General features: G+C 48.1%; 1 protein-coding gene and 1 long non-coding RNA gene across 3 annotated transcripts in view; one reads left to right on the forward strand and one right to left on the reverse strand.

The window, feature by feature from the left end:
• Positions 1–14816, reverse strand: part of PMEPA1 (prostate transmembrane protein, androgen induced 1) — a 70036-nt gene that overhangs the window by 26455 nt on the left and 28765 nt on the right. The gene's annotated exons all lie outside the window — the stretch shown is intronic.
• Positions 7163–14584, forward strand: LOC142466975 (uncharacterized). The gene is made up of 3 exons (XR_012788287.1): positions 7163–7242; positions 11092–11303; positions 13511–14584. It is a non-coding gene; the product is annotated as an uncharacterized LOC142466975 (long non-coding RNA).

The following is a 14816-nucleotide window of genomic DNA, read 5'->3' on the forward strand; positions in this document are numbered from 1 at the left end:
GTTTGAAATAACTAAGTGTCCGGGAAGTTAAAATGGAGGTCTCTGCCAAGAGCCGCAGTGCCGTCTATAGGTTACCATGGTAACTTCTGATGCTACAGATTTTGTAACACTGGAGAAGAAAAAAAAAACAGCAGGACATGCTCATGGGGCAAAATAATAACATTATATGAATTAAACGTGCATACCAAGGGTGGGCAACTCCAGTCCTCAAGCGCCACCAACAGGTCAGGTTTGTAGGATATCCCTGCTTCAGCACAGGTGGTCAAACCAGTGGCTCAGTCATAACGACTAAGCCACCTGTGCTGAAGCAGTTACTGACCCCACATCCATGAGACTCCCACAAAGTCATGTTAAAACGACATAGAACAAGCTTTAGAAAACGGCTGAATGATTCCTTGTTTGCATCGGCTTTACTGTTAAATTATGCCTATTATATCCCGAAGTTCCTCCTCAGAGCTGGACACAAGTAGATTTTTATTCATCTCATTCAACATGTTACCTCTCATTTAAAATTGGGGATAGATTTTTGTCCAATTCCCCTGTCAAATTATTTATTAAAACCTGTAATTATATCAAATAACTGTGCTTATACACCCCTTACTTTCGTGAAACCAAACGGGAGTGTTATTTAATACAGGTAAGAATACAGGTAGGATCTCTCCCCAAAACTTAACAAAATATAAAACTAGAGCCACTGCAAGATGTTTTAAAACGGTTACTTATTTTGTTTTAACCACGTTTATTGTACAGCTCAACCCCGTTATAACGCGAATCCGTTACAACGCGAATCCGTTACAACGCGATGCTCCCACTTTTTGTATTTATGAGTACTTTACAACACAATTATTGGGGTCTTAAATACTTTATTGTACAATGCATACAATTGTACATTATTTCTAACGAGATCCGCTTATAGCGCGATGTGATTCTTTGGACCCCAGCACAGCGTTATAAGGGGGTTGCGCTGTATTTACATACGTTGCAACACAGAAAGAGAGTAAATCTGAGAGATAATATTGCTGAAGGCAGATAGTAAAAACGACATAAGTTCTCATATTTTTTTTCCATTAAAATAAATGTAAAAAAGAAACAATAGAAGGTGCTTTTAACTTTCAAGGGCTTACTTCTTTCTTATTAAAGAAGGTTGTTATTGTTATTAGTGTACAATATAAAGAATATAGGTTTACGAATATACACACACAACTATAGGTGTGCGCGCGCATGTATACATGTGTGTGCGTATATAAATACACATCTGTGTGTATACATACACATCTGTGTGCGTACGTGTGTGTACACACACACATCTGTGTGCGTACGTGTGTGTATACATACACATCTGTGTGTGCACACACGCACGCACACTTCAAATATCCAGAGGGCAAAATGTTTTCATGTCCCGAGCTACAAGCTCACATCTGTGAGCTGTCTAGACACTCGGGGAAAAAAAAGACAATTAATGCTGCAGCATCTGTAACATGTACTCTCCCCCCCTCAGTGTAAGAAGCGGACAGATACAGGCAGAAGAGAGGGGGGGGGAGGAGGGGAGACCGCTTATGAGGAAATGATTCCAAATGCCATTTTTTCCCTCCCTCCCCATTTTAAATAGGCTTGTAAAATAATTGAGGCAAAAATCGCCCCGTCCTGCAGACCAGATATTGCGGCTGTGTCGTGTCTAGACACAGATAACAAAGGGCATTTAAGGCAGGACGGGGATGCGTTTCCGTAGCTGCTACTTAAAGATGCGCCGTTGCTCCCTCTCCCCGGCACGCTCTGTCAGGCGGAGTTAAAAAGAAAGCGATAAGCTATCACTTTTCTTCGCGGCTGGAGGGGGAGGGAGAGAGGGGGGGAGGTCGTAAGGAAGAACCCCTGCCCCTCCTCCCGCCCGCCCCCTGAGATAAAACGTTTCCTCGCCGAGCGGTTTGCGTTCGACGGCTAGCAATGTAAATATAGTTTTTCAAAGCGCTCTCGTGATTCTGCTGTGGTTTTTTTTTTAACGTGTTAGTAACCGGAGCGCCGGTTACTTGTCCCTTTTATCGCCGGAACGGGCGCCGGGAAGATGAAAGTGAACCGTAAAAAAATAAAAGGCAGTTTTGGGAAACAAGTCTGAGGAAGCGGAACCTACTATTGGTTCCCGAGTTACGCGCTGTCGGTATACCTCGGTTATTACGTAGGCCAATAGGTAGGGTGACCAGATGTCCCGGTTTAGCCGGGACAGTCCTGGTTTTTAGGCCTGTGTCCTGACTTTTTTGGGCCACTGTCACAGTTTTCTATCGGTGCCAGCCGCTCGTGCGCATAAGCAACCGCACGCGCTCATCGAGCATGCACAGTCGGCACTCGCAAGAGGTAACATTTCTCCCAGTTTCTGCCGGGAAGAATATGGTCACCCCACCAATAGGGAGTCGCGTTGGATGACATCATGGCTTCCTATTGTGGCACTCGCGATACGGGAGATTCAAACCTCCATTTTGTTTTCCCTGGAGCAGATATTCCAGCGTTACCTTCGACGGTATCTGGGGATCCCCGCAGCTGGTAGTAACGCATTTCAGCTTTGGGGACCCCCTGCTTCATATCCGTGTAAAAATAAAAGGGGAAGCAAAAAAGAAAAGTAGGGGCACCTGCACTTTTAAGCAGGGAAACTAGTCACTTTAAATCTGCCGTATTTCACGCGCTCGCCGTCTTTACGCTTTTTCCTATGGCAGAGAGCCCATTTTTAGTGGTGGATTTGACGCACCAGTTCCTGCTCTGTATCTTGCGTGGCATTACTGCACAGTGCTGCGTACATGGCTAGGTGGTAGAAATAAAAGCCCACACATACATAAAGCTGTTTGTTTGAGGTGTGTACAAACGGGAAGGTTATCTGTACATTGTGTATCCCCCCCGCACCCTCGCTCTGCCAAACTAAAAATCACTTTTCAACCTGAAAACGCACCTCTTAAATGAAGCCCCCCCAATAGCCTAGACTCACGGCCACTGTCCCACACCCACAGTCACTCCTACCAACCATGGTGCCCAAGCACTGCCATCCACTGCACTTATTCCCTCACCTGCTGTCTCTGCAACTCTCCCAGCATACCACTTAGATTGTAAGCTCTCCGGGGCAGGGATTTCCTTTCCTATTGTCTGACTTTAAGCCAGACATACACACCTGCTCTCACCCACGCCTCCCTGCCATCTCTTCCCCTGTAAATGGTGCTAACCTTTTCATTTAACACTGACTAACCTTAAAACTCGCCCCACAAATCAAGCATCCCAATATCCTGCACTCATGGCTATTGTCCCACAGTCACTTATAGCACCCATTGTGGCCAAGCACTGCCATCTACAGCACTTATTCCCTCACCTGCTGTCTCTGTAAGTTTCCCCTCAAACCTCTTAGATTGTAAGCTCTTCGGGGCAGGGATTTCCTTTCCCATTGTCTGATTTTTGCTGCACTTATTGTATTTTTAAAATTCCCTGTACTGTATTCTTTGTGAAGCGCTGAGTACACTTTTGGCGCTATATAAATAAAGACATACAATACAATACTTTGTTGTGCTTATTGTACTATAATTCCCCGTACTGTATTGTCTTTGTAAAACGCTGATTACACTGTGGGCGCTATATACATAAAGATATACTGTACGTACATTTCCTCATCCAACTTTCAAAAGATTCAAGTAGCGTCGCAGGACTATACTGCAACAAGTGTATCTGTTAAACGTTATTAATGTGTTATCCCTTTCTTTCCAACACAATGCCTTGCTGGCTCCTCCAGCCGTAGGAAGAAACAAAATGGATGTCATTTTAATGGTTTTGTGACATTTGAACTCATGACTTTTTAGATGTTTTAAAAGAAGTAGTTGAAAGTAGCCCCCAGCATTTCTACCAAGTCTCAAATGCCTGCAAGTCTTAAAAAACGTTCAGTTTTGTTACAGATATGGTCAAAAATATCCAGCATTTTACTCTGAGCCTCATGTTCGTTGTGACGTCGGAAAGAGGCGCTGTGTGAATCGTGCGCCGTGCGCGTCAAAAATGCCTCCGTGCGGCACATCTGAACCCCAGGCCAACTATTTTTGCAGGTAAGACATACGGTGTTTGAATAAAGTGTGAAACTACATTATTCCTAGCTACGGGGATCTCTCTGGGTCCCAAGATATTTACATTTTCATGTGCTGGTAAAATGAAAGCTTTAAATAAAAAAAAAAAGATGGCCGCTGGCGTCGTCCAATAGGAATCTGCCGTTTTGATGACATTGCGGCTTCCTATTGGGAGTCGGGCTTGGTCGGCGGCCATATTGCCTTACCAAGTGTGGCCAAAAACACTGGAAGATAAAAACGTACATAAATATTGTAGGAACAGTGGATCCCTGTGCATACAAACAGCGAGGTTCTGCTCCAGGAAAAATAAATAAATAAATCCTGCCACGTCTGCGGCCTCCGCCACACGTCCATTAGCGATTACGTGATCGTGCTCCTGAGCTCGCACGCGATTGCTTCCTGCTCCTGTTCATTTTGCGATCGAGTACTAACCTGGAACGCTACCTAGAAACAGAGCGATCCCCAATGATGCCAGTATATCACGCAGGGCACCAACCTCCATGATGCATGCCAGGGGTGGCCAACTCCAGTCCTCAAGGGCCACCAACAGGCCAGGTTTTCTGGATACCCCTGCTTCAACACAGGTGGCTCAAGGGCAGTACAAAGGACTCAGGGGGCATCCCTTAAGGTTGGAGGAAAGGAGATTTCACCAGCAACAAAGGAAAGGGTTCTTTACAGTAAGGGCAGTTACAATGTGGCATTCATTACCCATGGAGACAGTGATGGCAGATACAATAGATTTGTTCAAAAAAAGGTTGGACATCTTTGTAGAAAGGAAAGGTATACAGGGATATACCAAATAAGTAAACATGGGAAGGATGTTTATCCAGGGAGTAATCTGATTGTCAATTCTTGAAGTCAGGAAGGAATTTATTTTCCCCTTATGAGATATCATTAGATGATGTGTCACTGGGGTTTGTGTTTGCTTCCTCTGGATCAATAAGTAAGTATAGATATAGGATAAAGTATCTGTCTAAATTTAGCATAAGGTGAACTTGATGGACACATGTCTTTTTTTCAACGTCATCTACTATGTAACTATTATCACTAAGCCACCTGCGCTAAAGCAGGGATATCCCTAATAGCTGACCTGTTGGTGGCCCGTAAGGACTGGAGTTGGCCGCCCCTAGGGTACTAAAAGGGGTTAATGGAGGTGTGCTTCCCCCCTGCCAAACAGCACATGGAATAAATAAGAGTCTCCGTGCTTGAGGTCATTCACAGACAGAAAAAAAAAAAAAAACCCAGATGTATTAATCTCACATTTCAGCTCCTCACTGACCAGACCGATGTCATTAATAATCAATCATTCTCAAGGGCCGACAAGAAATATGCATTTACTGGCTTGTCACACTGCCTGAAGCTCAGACACAATTACATCATGGCTTGTCTAGTCAGTAGCTGTTAATCACATGCCCTCGCCTCATATATACTCAACTTACTGCAGACTTGCTTCTCCAGCATCAGCCGGAATAATTGAGCTTATTTTGTACGTTTCACACCGTCCTCCAAAATCAGGCGCTTCTAGGCCCCCTGACTTCATGGTGTGAAGCCACTTCCCCGCACTGGAGAAGATTCCAATCCCGTTGATTCAAAAACGATGCTGAAGTCTTCTCCAACGCGGGGAAGACGGCCCTCGCACCCTATCGAACGGGGGCTGCAAATATTCACAAATACGATGGTCAGATTTGCTTTATCAAAGAGGCTGACCCGCAAAGGATGACCGAATTAAGGATAGTGAGTGTTCAATAGGGTAAATAGCACCTTTAAAAAGATACAGCTCAACCCCCTTATAACGCTGTGCTTGGGGTCCAAAGAATCACACCGCGCTATAAGCGGATCGCGTTAGAAATAATGTACATTGTATGCATTGTACAATAAAGTATTTAAGACCCCAATAATCGTGTTGTAAAGTATTTATAAACACGAAAACTAGGAGCCACGCTCGCATCGTGTTATATGCGGACCCGCGTTGTAGCGGATCGCGTTATAACGGGGTTGAGCTGTAATAATAATAATTGGACATGTATTTTTAAATCATGGTTTAAACATTTCCAAAGTAAAACACAAGCTTGGGGTGCCTTGTATTTCTTTGCCATCTTAATCCAACGTCTTTTGATAAGACGGTTCGTCGACCCTCAAAGGCCCCCGGTAAATGCCTCTTTTCTGTGGCTCTGTGGTCGCAAAGTAATTGCGAAGCCCTCTTAAGTCAAACAGATAAACACGGCAGACCCCAGAGGAAAAGAAGGGAAACGTATTTATTATAAACCGGTTGCAAAAATAAAACGGTTACTTGAAGGGGTGCATCACCCCCCCGATAAGTCGTTGAAAAACTTTCGGGACCCTCTGGGAGGAACTATCCCTTTAGGCCGCGATTATAGTGCAGGCGCGCGACCGGAGCGCGTGACGTCATGCGCTTGTTGTGCGCGCGCGAAACATGCACGGAGCTGGAGTATATCGGGAGGCGAGGCCGTGACGTCACGTGAGCGGTTCGCGCCTCATTGGCTGAACCACCCATGTGACCCGCCCGCCGCGCGGCAAAACAAATTTCATTTGTCTCTTCTCCAGTCTGTCGCTCCGTAGCGCGCACTATGTTCCGCCTCCATTGGTCTATATTAGTTTGTTCCGGCGGCGGACGCATGCGCGCCGCCACTATAAATAGCAGCATTATACGCCCGAACCACCTAATTGTAACCTATTAAATCCGAATCGTTCAACTTGGTCCTAACAGGGTCTGCCGCACCTGACCTCTTTGCTGTCAGAGAGGCCCACAATGCATTGCACGGCGTTCCTGTCCGCTCTGGCACTGCAGCGTTTTAAACACCCCCAGCCCAGCCGTTCGTGCATATTTTTTTTACGGCATTTTCACCAAAACAAAATAAAAATAAAACCCCGGCCCATGTTATAATAAACAACAAAAAAAAAGATAACTTTATGCCTCGCGGGCAGCGATCCGGTTTACCGCTCCCGCCGCGGCAGAGACGGCGTGCGCTGAACGGAAAATGAAATAAAATATAAAATAAATTCAGAAGGAGCCAGCAGCAGGGGAGGTTTTTCAGAGGCAGTGACGCATTGCAAAAGGAGAACAACAAAGATCGCTGGTGGGTTGAGAGTGTAAACTGAAGCAGCTTTCTGAGGGTTGTTACAAAGCCTTTGAAATAGCGTGGTGAGTAATACACAGAGTTATTTTAATGTGTGTTCTTTTGTATCAAAGAACATTGGGAGGAATTTATTAAAACTCGGCCGGAGCTGGGTTTTTTTTTTTTTTTGTGTTTTTATTTGCTCCGGAATTCTGCAGGACGCCATGACAAACGTTCTAGCGCAGGGGGGGGGGGGGGCTCAAATCCGGTCCTCAACCCTCCCCCCCTACCCCCACCAACAGGTCAGGTTTTCAGGATATCCCAGCTTCAGCACAGGTGGCTCAATCAGGCTGATTGAGCCACCTGTGCTGAAGTAGGGACGGACTGAGCCACGTGTGCTGAAGCAGGGATGTCCTGAAAACCTGACCTGTTGGGGGGGGGGGGAGACTTGAGGACTGGAGTTCGGCACCCTCTGCTATAGACTATATATCTTTAATTACGACTGAGCCTCTGATTGAGCCACCTGTGCTGAAGCAGGGACGGATTGAGCCACCTGTGCTGAAGCAGGGATATCCTAAAAACTTGACCTGTTGGGGGTGAGGCTTGAGTTCTAGTGTCCGAACCCAGCCGTGTTAAACCCCCCCATGAAAAATTCAAATGTAAATAATGTGGGGAGATGATTACGACTGCCACAGCCTCCGCATATAAAGAAATTATATTCAGCACGGTATTTGCGCTTGGTCCGTTTGTCTCCGTCTCTCTTCTCCGCACCTCTATTTCCCGGAGACTAGTACGGTGCTTTGATTTGAAGGGACAGAAAGACATCTCTGCAGAGAGGTCAGCCCCAAAAGACGAATCGTCATTGAGATTTGGGGGGGGGGGGTCCGGACCAAACAATTGCATTTTACATGGGGAAAAAGCGCTGAGTGTCAGTGAGGCGGCATTGAGGTTTACGCGTCCGCAGATTGGAAGGGGGCAGGGGGTATGTGAGGAATTACTTCACAGAAGGGGTGGTGGTTTCACGGAATAGCCTCCCAACATAGGTGGTACACGCTAATACATTATGGGAATACAAAAATGCTTGGGATAGACACAGGGAAATACAATAGAAACCAAGAAATCTAACAGGGTGTGAAGTTTCACAGCGGATAGGAGAGAGGGCAGACGAGGGGTGGGGGGCAAAGTGGGTATCTGCTGTCAATTTCTAGGTTTCTCATATATACTAGCTTTTGTACCCAGCTTCACCCGGGGAGCTGCTGCCACATCTCCCCGCGCTGCTGCCACATCTCCCCGCGCTGCCAGCACATCTCCCCCCCCCCACCCTCGTACATCTCCCCCCCCACCCTCGTACATCTCCCCCCCTTGCTGGCACATCTCCCCCACACACCTCACATCAAACACACACACACACACACACACACACACACAGAGACACAGAGACACACACAGCCCCGATCCAGCCAAGGACACACCCCCTCCCTTAGTAGCCATGCCCCCTCCACCCCTTCCCCCCCGCTCCTGCTCTAACATTTTTTGCTGGACACCCGATGGAAACTTAGAATGTCCATAATTTGGGAGGCGAGTCACACTGGAAGCTCAAAATAGTTGTGTTGACCTTCCAAACCGCAGCTGAATGTGCAGTGAAAGTTTTGTTGTGCTCCGTGGTGCCGTTTGTGAGATTTCGATGCTTCGGACATACAAACAAACAAACGGAATAACAAACTTAGAAATATAGTATGTATATGTATATGTATATATTAAAAAAGTTATGTCCCCCAGTACATCCATCTTGGAGGCCCATGTACAATTCATAAACTCTCATTATAAATATTTGAGCAAATTAACAAATGGAAAAACAGCCCCATCATGTCCCGTGTGTTACAAACAGTAACAGTTTCCCCTCTGGCTCTACAAAGTAATGATAACTGTGTCACATAGTCCTATTTTCTCCCAATGGGGCCCAAAGCACATCACACTTACAGTATAGCGCGCGGTACCCAGCATTGTACAGAGGATTGTTACAGACACAATTCCCTGCCCAGATGATCGGACAATATATATATTTTTTTGTGTCGGAGATAAAGTGACTTGCCCCAGGTCACAAGGACAAAATACATGTCCATCCATAATCCTCAAAGTCAGTGTCTTTACTCACTGAGCCGCTCGTGCTAAAGTAGGTTTCTTGGGTATCTTGCCATGTACTTGTGTGTTATGGAACAGGCATTCATTCGGATGTCTGCGCTGGCGTCTGTATCCCTACGTAGCCCTGTGTTTTAAGATATTGGCTTTATAAATGGGAGACTCATTGCTAGCTTTAACTAACCTTGGCTAATGCACTTTACTCCCAAATTGAGATTGTAACTTATTTGACATGTTATCGTCCACACCCTACGTGCGGTATACACAAACTATGAATGTACTCAAGCGGAAACGTGGCCACGTACACTTTGGATTGGGTGGGCTTATGACACGCCAGCCTGTCACTTCACTTCTGTGTCACAGGAGTGGCGATAGACCTGTTAATTGGTCACTGTCGCTCTGGCCGCGCTGTGCTCGTCGGCAGACAGTCGGGCAGAGTCACGTACACAAAGTCTGCGCTTGTTGGAGGAGTAGCTGTGTCTTTCCCAGCCTGGCTAGAGAAAGGAATACTAAAAGAGAGCAGCGTTTGCATAAGAATGGACCAGGACTGACTATTAGAAGCACCAGCTGCTGGTAACATTGAACCCACCCTAGCCTGACCTTCGCATCACCGCAGGATGGAGAGAGACCCAGGGGTGACCTCCCCAGCTGCACCGCGCAACACAAAGATAACTGTGCAGAGTTACTGCATGGGAAGAGGGACCGTTCCTACCGGCGCCTCTGCAGGGAGCAGGCAGGGGTGTCATCAAGTGATAGGTAGGCCTGTAGACTGGCAGATAGAGAGTGAGAGGAATAGCGAGATAGAGTGAGTGAGCGAGAGGAATAGCGAGTTAGAGAGAGTGAGTGAGAGGAATAGCGAGTGAGCGAGAGGAATAGCGAGTGGGCGAGAGGAATAGCGAGTGGGCAAGAGGAATAGCGAGTGGGCGAGAGGAATAGCGAGTGGGCGAGAGGAATAGCGAGTGGGCGAGAGGAATAGCGAGTGGGCGAGAGGAATAGCGAGTGGGCGAGAGGAATAGCGAGTGGGCGAGAGGAATAGCGAGTGGGCGACAGGAATAGCGAGTGGGTGAGAGGAATAGCAAGTGAGCGAGAGGGTGAGTGAGTAAGAGGAACAGCGAGTGAGCGAGAGGGTGAGAGTGAGTAAGAGGAATAGCGAGTGAGCGAGAGTAAGAGGAATAGCGAGTGAGCGAGAGGGTGAGAGTAAGAGGAATAGCGAGTGAGCGAGAGGGTGAGTAAGAGGAATAGCGAGTGAGCGAGAGGAATAGCGAGTGGGCGACAGGAATAGCGAGTGGGCGAGAGGAATAGCGAGTGGGCGAGAGGAATAGCGAGTGGGCGAGAGGAATAGCAAGTGAGCGAGAGGGTGAGTGAGTAAGAGGAATAGCGAGTGAGCGAGAGGGTGAGAGTGAGTAAGAGGAATAGCGAGTGAGCGAGAGTAAGAGGAATAGCGAGTGAGCGAGAGGGTGAGAGTAAGAGGAATAGCGAGTGAGCGAGAGGGTGAGAGTAAGAGGAATAGCGAGTGAGCGAGAGGCTGAGAGTAAGAGGAATAGCGAGTGAGCGAGAGGGTGAGAGTAAGAGGAATAGCGAGTGAGCGAGAGGGTGAGTGTGAGTAAGAGGAATAGCGAGTGAGCGAGAGGGTGAGAGTAAGAGGAATAGTGAGTGAGCGAGAGGGTGAGAGTAAGAGGAATAGCGAGTGAGCGAGAGTAAGAGGAATAGCGAGTGAGCGAGAGGGTGAGAGTAAGAGGAATACACAGAATTTAAAGGCGCATTTCCTGATAAAAATGTTCTATTTTCTCATACAGATATGACACAGGGCGTCTCCAGACCTGAACCCCGTTAATCTCCGCTCCGAGGGCCCCCAGCTTCCCGAGAAGCTCATACCGGTTACTTCTTGGTATATTAATGTCCCGCGGACTCGTGCCGACGCGATGGACGACAAGGCGACTTTCTTTTGCCACCGTGCCGTGAGGAATTTGGGTCGCCATATGACGTGCCCAGAGGGGGGACGCTACAGGTATGAGCTACGGGGGTATCGTGGGAAGCAGGGGGTCCCCGGAGATTAAATAAATAGGGGTCTGCTCCGGAGACAAGCCTGCTTCATACCAATCTAAGGCCGCGCCTATAGTGCCGGCGACGCGTGACGTCACCCGTCGACGCAACGAAAGTTGTATTTCGCTTTGCGGCGGCGCGGGCAACCAGGCTCCTGATTGGTTCAGGGGCTGTCACATGAGGCGACAGCCCCTGAAAAAGCCAATAATTACGGCTACCAAAAATCGCGCATGCGGCGGCGACAAAAAGCGCGGCCTAAAAGAAATAGTATTAAAGTGCCCTGGGAGGAAACACACCTTTAAGCTTACCAAGTATTTCCTACTGTGGATAGGCCCAGACAGACGGATATAGACAGGACATAATTAAGCTTACTAAATACTTCCTACTCCTTCTTTAGATACAAATATTCTCTATAATTGTACATTCACTAACTGACACACAGCCTGTGACATCTCAATTACTCATCGTCAGCAGAAATGACTGCCTGGGTTTAATGGAGGAGTGGGTTTGGGTTCTTGAGAACCAGGACGTTGAAGTAGGGTTGCCCAGTGTTAGGTAACGAGTCTCACACTCCAGAAGACCCTTCCGTAATGGAACATTTGGGGTTCCTGGAGTTTCCCTAGCGTGGAGAGGCCCGGCTTCAGGAATAACAGTGAAGAAACTCAATATAATTCTATATATACCCCCTGAGGCGGATGTATGGAAATTTTAGGTCCCAAACAGCCCTGCCTGCTTCGGGGGGGGGGGGGGGGGGGGGGGGGGGGGGTAGGGGGTATATAGAATTACCCCTCATTTACAAGCACAAAGCTCCAAAATGGTCATTCGTGAAGAGCACAAACGCCCTCCGGGACGCGTATATCAACGCTGCGCCAATATGGAAGCAGCAACGTTAACAGCGTCGGTACCCGTTTCAGCTAAATAAGGCCGCGTCTATAGTAGCGGCGACGTCACCGTCGCTATAGCGAAAGCTGCACTCTAGTGCGATTTCGCTGGTGGCAAGGGGCGGTGACGTCAGCAAGGGGGCAGGCAGAAGCTCTGCGATTGGCTGGTTGCCAGTCACATGGTGCGGCCGTCGCTGGAGGTTAAAATGGAGCTCTCCCCCTTGCTAAAGCAATCATTGACTGAGCCTCCTGTGCTGAAGCAGGGATATCCTTAAAACCTGACCTGTTGGTGGCCCAGGGGCAGGGCCGCTGACAGATTTTCTGGGACCCAGGACTAGCGCCGCCGCCCCCCCCCCCCTCCCCGTCAGCAGCCTTGCATGCCCTCCCCTATCACTCAATTACAACCGCTCACTCAACCCCCCCTTCTCACACTCATTTCCCCCTCCTCCCCATGCCACACACACTTCCCCCAAAAACCCCTTCCACACTGTTCACACAACCCCCCCCCAATACACACACACACACACACACACAAACAATACCCCCTCCCAAAAAAATATCTTCTGCACCCCCCCCCCCCGATACAAACACCACCACTACCCTCCCCCCCCCACACACCCCTCCCCAGATACTAACACCACTACCTCCTGTGTAGTAGTACTGTGTCTTGTGTAGTAGCTGCTGGAGAGAGCCGGGGCCTGGCCCAGCCCCTGGTTTCCGCCGCCGTGCCCCGGCTCCCCACAGCGGCTGTCTGCCTCTTCCCCACACTGTCCTCTCTTCCGCCGGAAGCTGGGTGCACCCGGGAATTCGGGCCCGGCTTCCGGCACGAGAGAGAGGACGGCGCGGGAAGAGGCAGGCAGCAGCTGGGGAGAGCCGGAAGCCGGACGCAAAAGTTAGGCCTACCGAGCCCGGGACACGTGTCCCGGCTCTCCCCCCCTGTTGGCGGCCCTGCCCTTGAGGACTGGGAGTTGGACACCTCTTTTGTAGAGGCCCCTGAGAGCGGGATATAGCGGCTTTAAGAGCCTTTAACCGCATTAACATTCAGTGTCTGTACCACGGCATTTCAGTAACTTAGTACATGAAAACAGAGAAAGAACTTCATACAAAAGGCAAACACTAAAAACCACAATGCTAAAAGGTCACAAAATTGAACGCTATATTACATTTCTACACTCTTCACCTACGCAGACAGCTCTGCAGCAACTTGTTAAATAAACCAAACAAAAGTAGTATTAAAAGGGCACATCTCGAGAGGTTATTAATGCATCATTCAAAACCTTATATTCTCCAGGACAGAACCAGGCACCTTTTCCCCCTTCCGCCTCCTGTACGGTTTGCTCATTTGGGGGAACGCACACATGGAAAACGGATCAAGATCCCTTCACACAAACCATACCTACGATGCTGTACATTTAATGGTTCTGCCTGTGCATATTATATGATAGTAGGTTATCATTATTATATTATAGTATATATTTAAGGGATCTCTTCTTGCTCTTTCCAACGCAGTTTTTATTTTTTTACCATCCCATGCTCCGTTCGGGAGATACAAGCGTGCTAAATATGAAGTGTCCCGGGATGTCAAAATGGAGGCCGCCCCCCAGCGCCCAGTGCATTATGGGGGATGGGTGGAAGATTCCTGCTTTAAAAGATTCATCTCGCCAATACATGAAGTAAATATTTCAGATAATCGAAGTATACGCGGTGCTATCAAGATACAAGGGCTGGTATAAATGTCAGATATGATATTTGAATGAAATAATTGTAGCTCCCAGCTGGGGCATCCCGCTGAACCACACTAATTTCAGCTCCGGGGACCCCCTTCTTGGTTCCAGAGATACTGCTGAAGTTACCGGGGAAACAAATCTCCCTCCAGGGAAAACAATATGGCTGCCAAGTCTCCAGAAATGGGAAGCCGTCAGGTAAATAAAGGCATTAGCACCGTGGTCAGTGAGTTTAGTGCAGGGGTGGGCAACGCGATTACTCAAGGCCTGCCAACAGGTCAGGTTTTCAGGATATCCCGGCTTCAGCACAGGTGGCTCAAATCGGCCCCTGCTCCAGCACAGGTGGCTCAATCTGTGGCTCAGTCTTCGACTGGGATATGGGATATATGGGTTATTTCAGGGACATCCTGAAAACCTGACCTGTTGGCGGCCCTTGAGGACTGGCGTTGCCCCGCCCCTGGGTTAGCACGACAGCTCTACCTCGAAACGAGAGTAGGCTTTGGGAGTTGTATATAAAAACGATAACTATATACAGCTCAACCCCCTTAAAACGCTGTGCTTCGGGTCCAAAGAATCACATCGCGCTATAAGCGGATCGCGTTAGAAATAATGTACCATTGTATGCATTGTACAATAAAGTATTTAAGACACCAATAATCGTGTTGTAAAGTATTCCTAAATAAAAAAAACTGGGAGCCACGCTGGCATCGCGTTATAAGCGGATTCGCGTGGTAGCGGATCGCGCTATAACGGGGTTGAGCTACAGAAGTCAAAAACGGCCCAAATCAGAAGATGTGGAAACGGCAGGACTCGGTAACAATACCTTGCCAAATGATCTGGGTAGAATTCGGCGACCCCCCGAAGACAGGGCAG

This window comes from Ascaphus truei, chromosome 15 (genome assembly GCF_040206685.1).
Source record: "Ascaphus truei isolate aAscTru1 chromosome 15, aAscTru1.hap1, whole genome shotgun sequence".
Taxonomy (NCBI): Eukaryota; Metazoa; Chordata; class Amphibia; order Anura; family Ascaphidae; genus Ascaphus; species Ascaphus truei.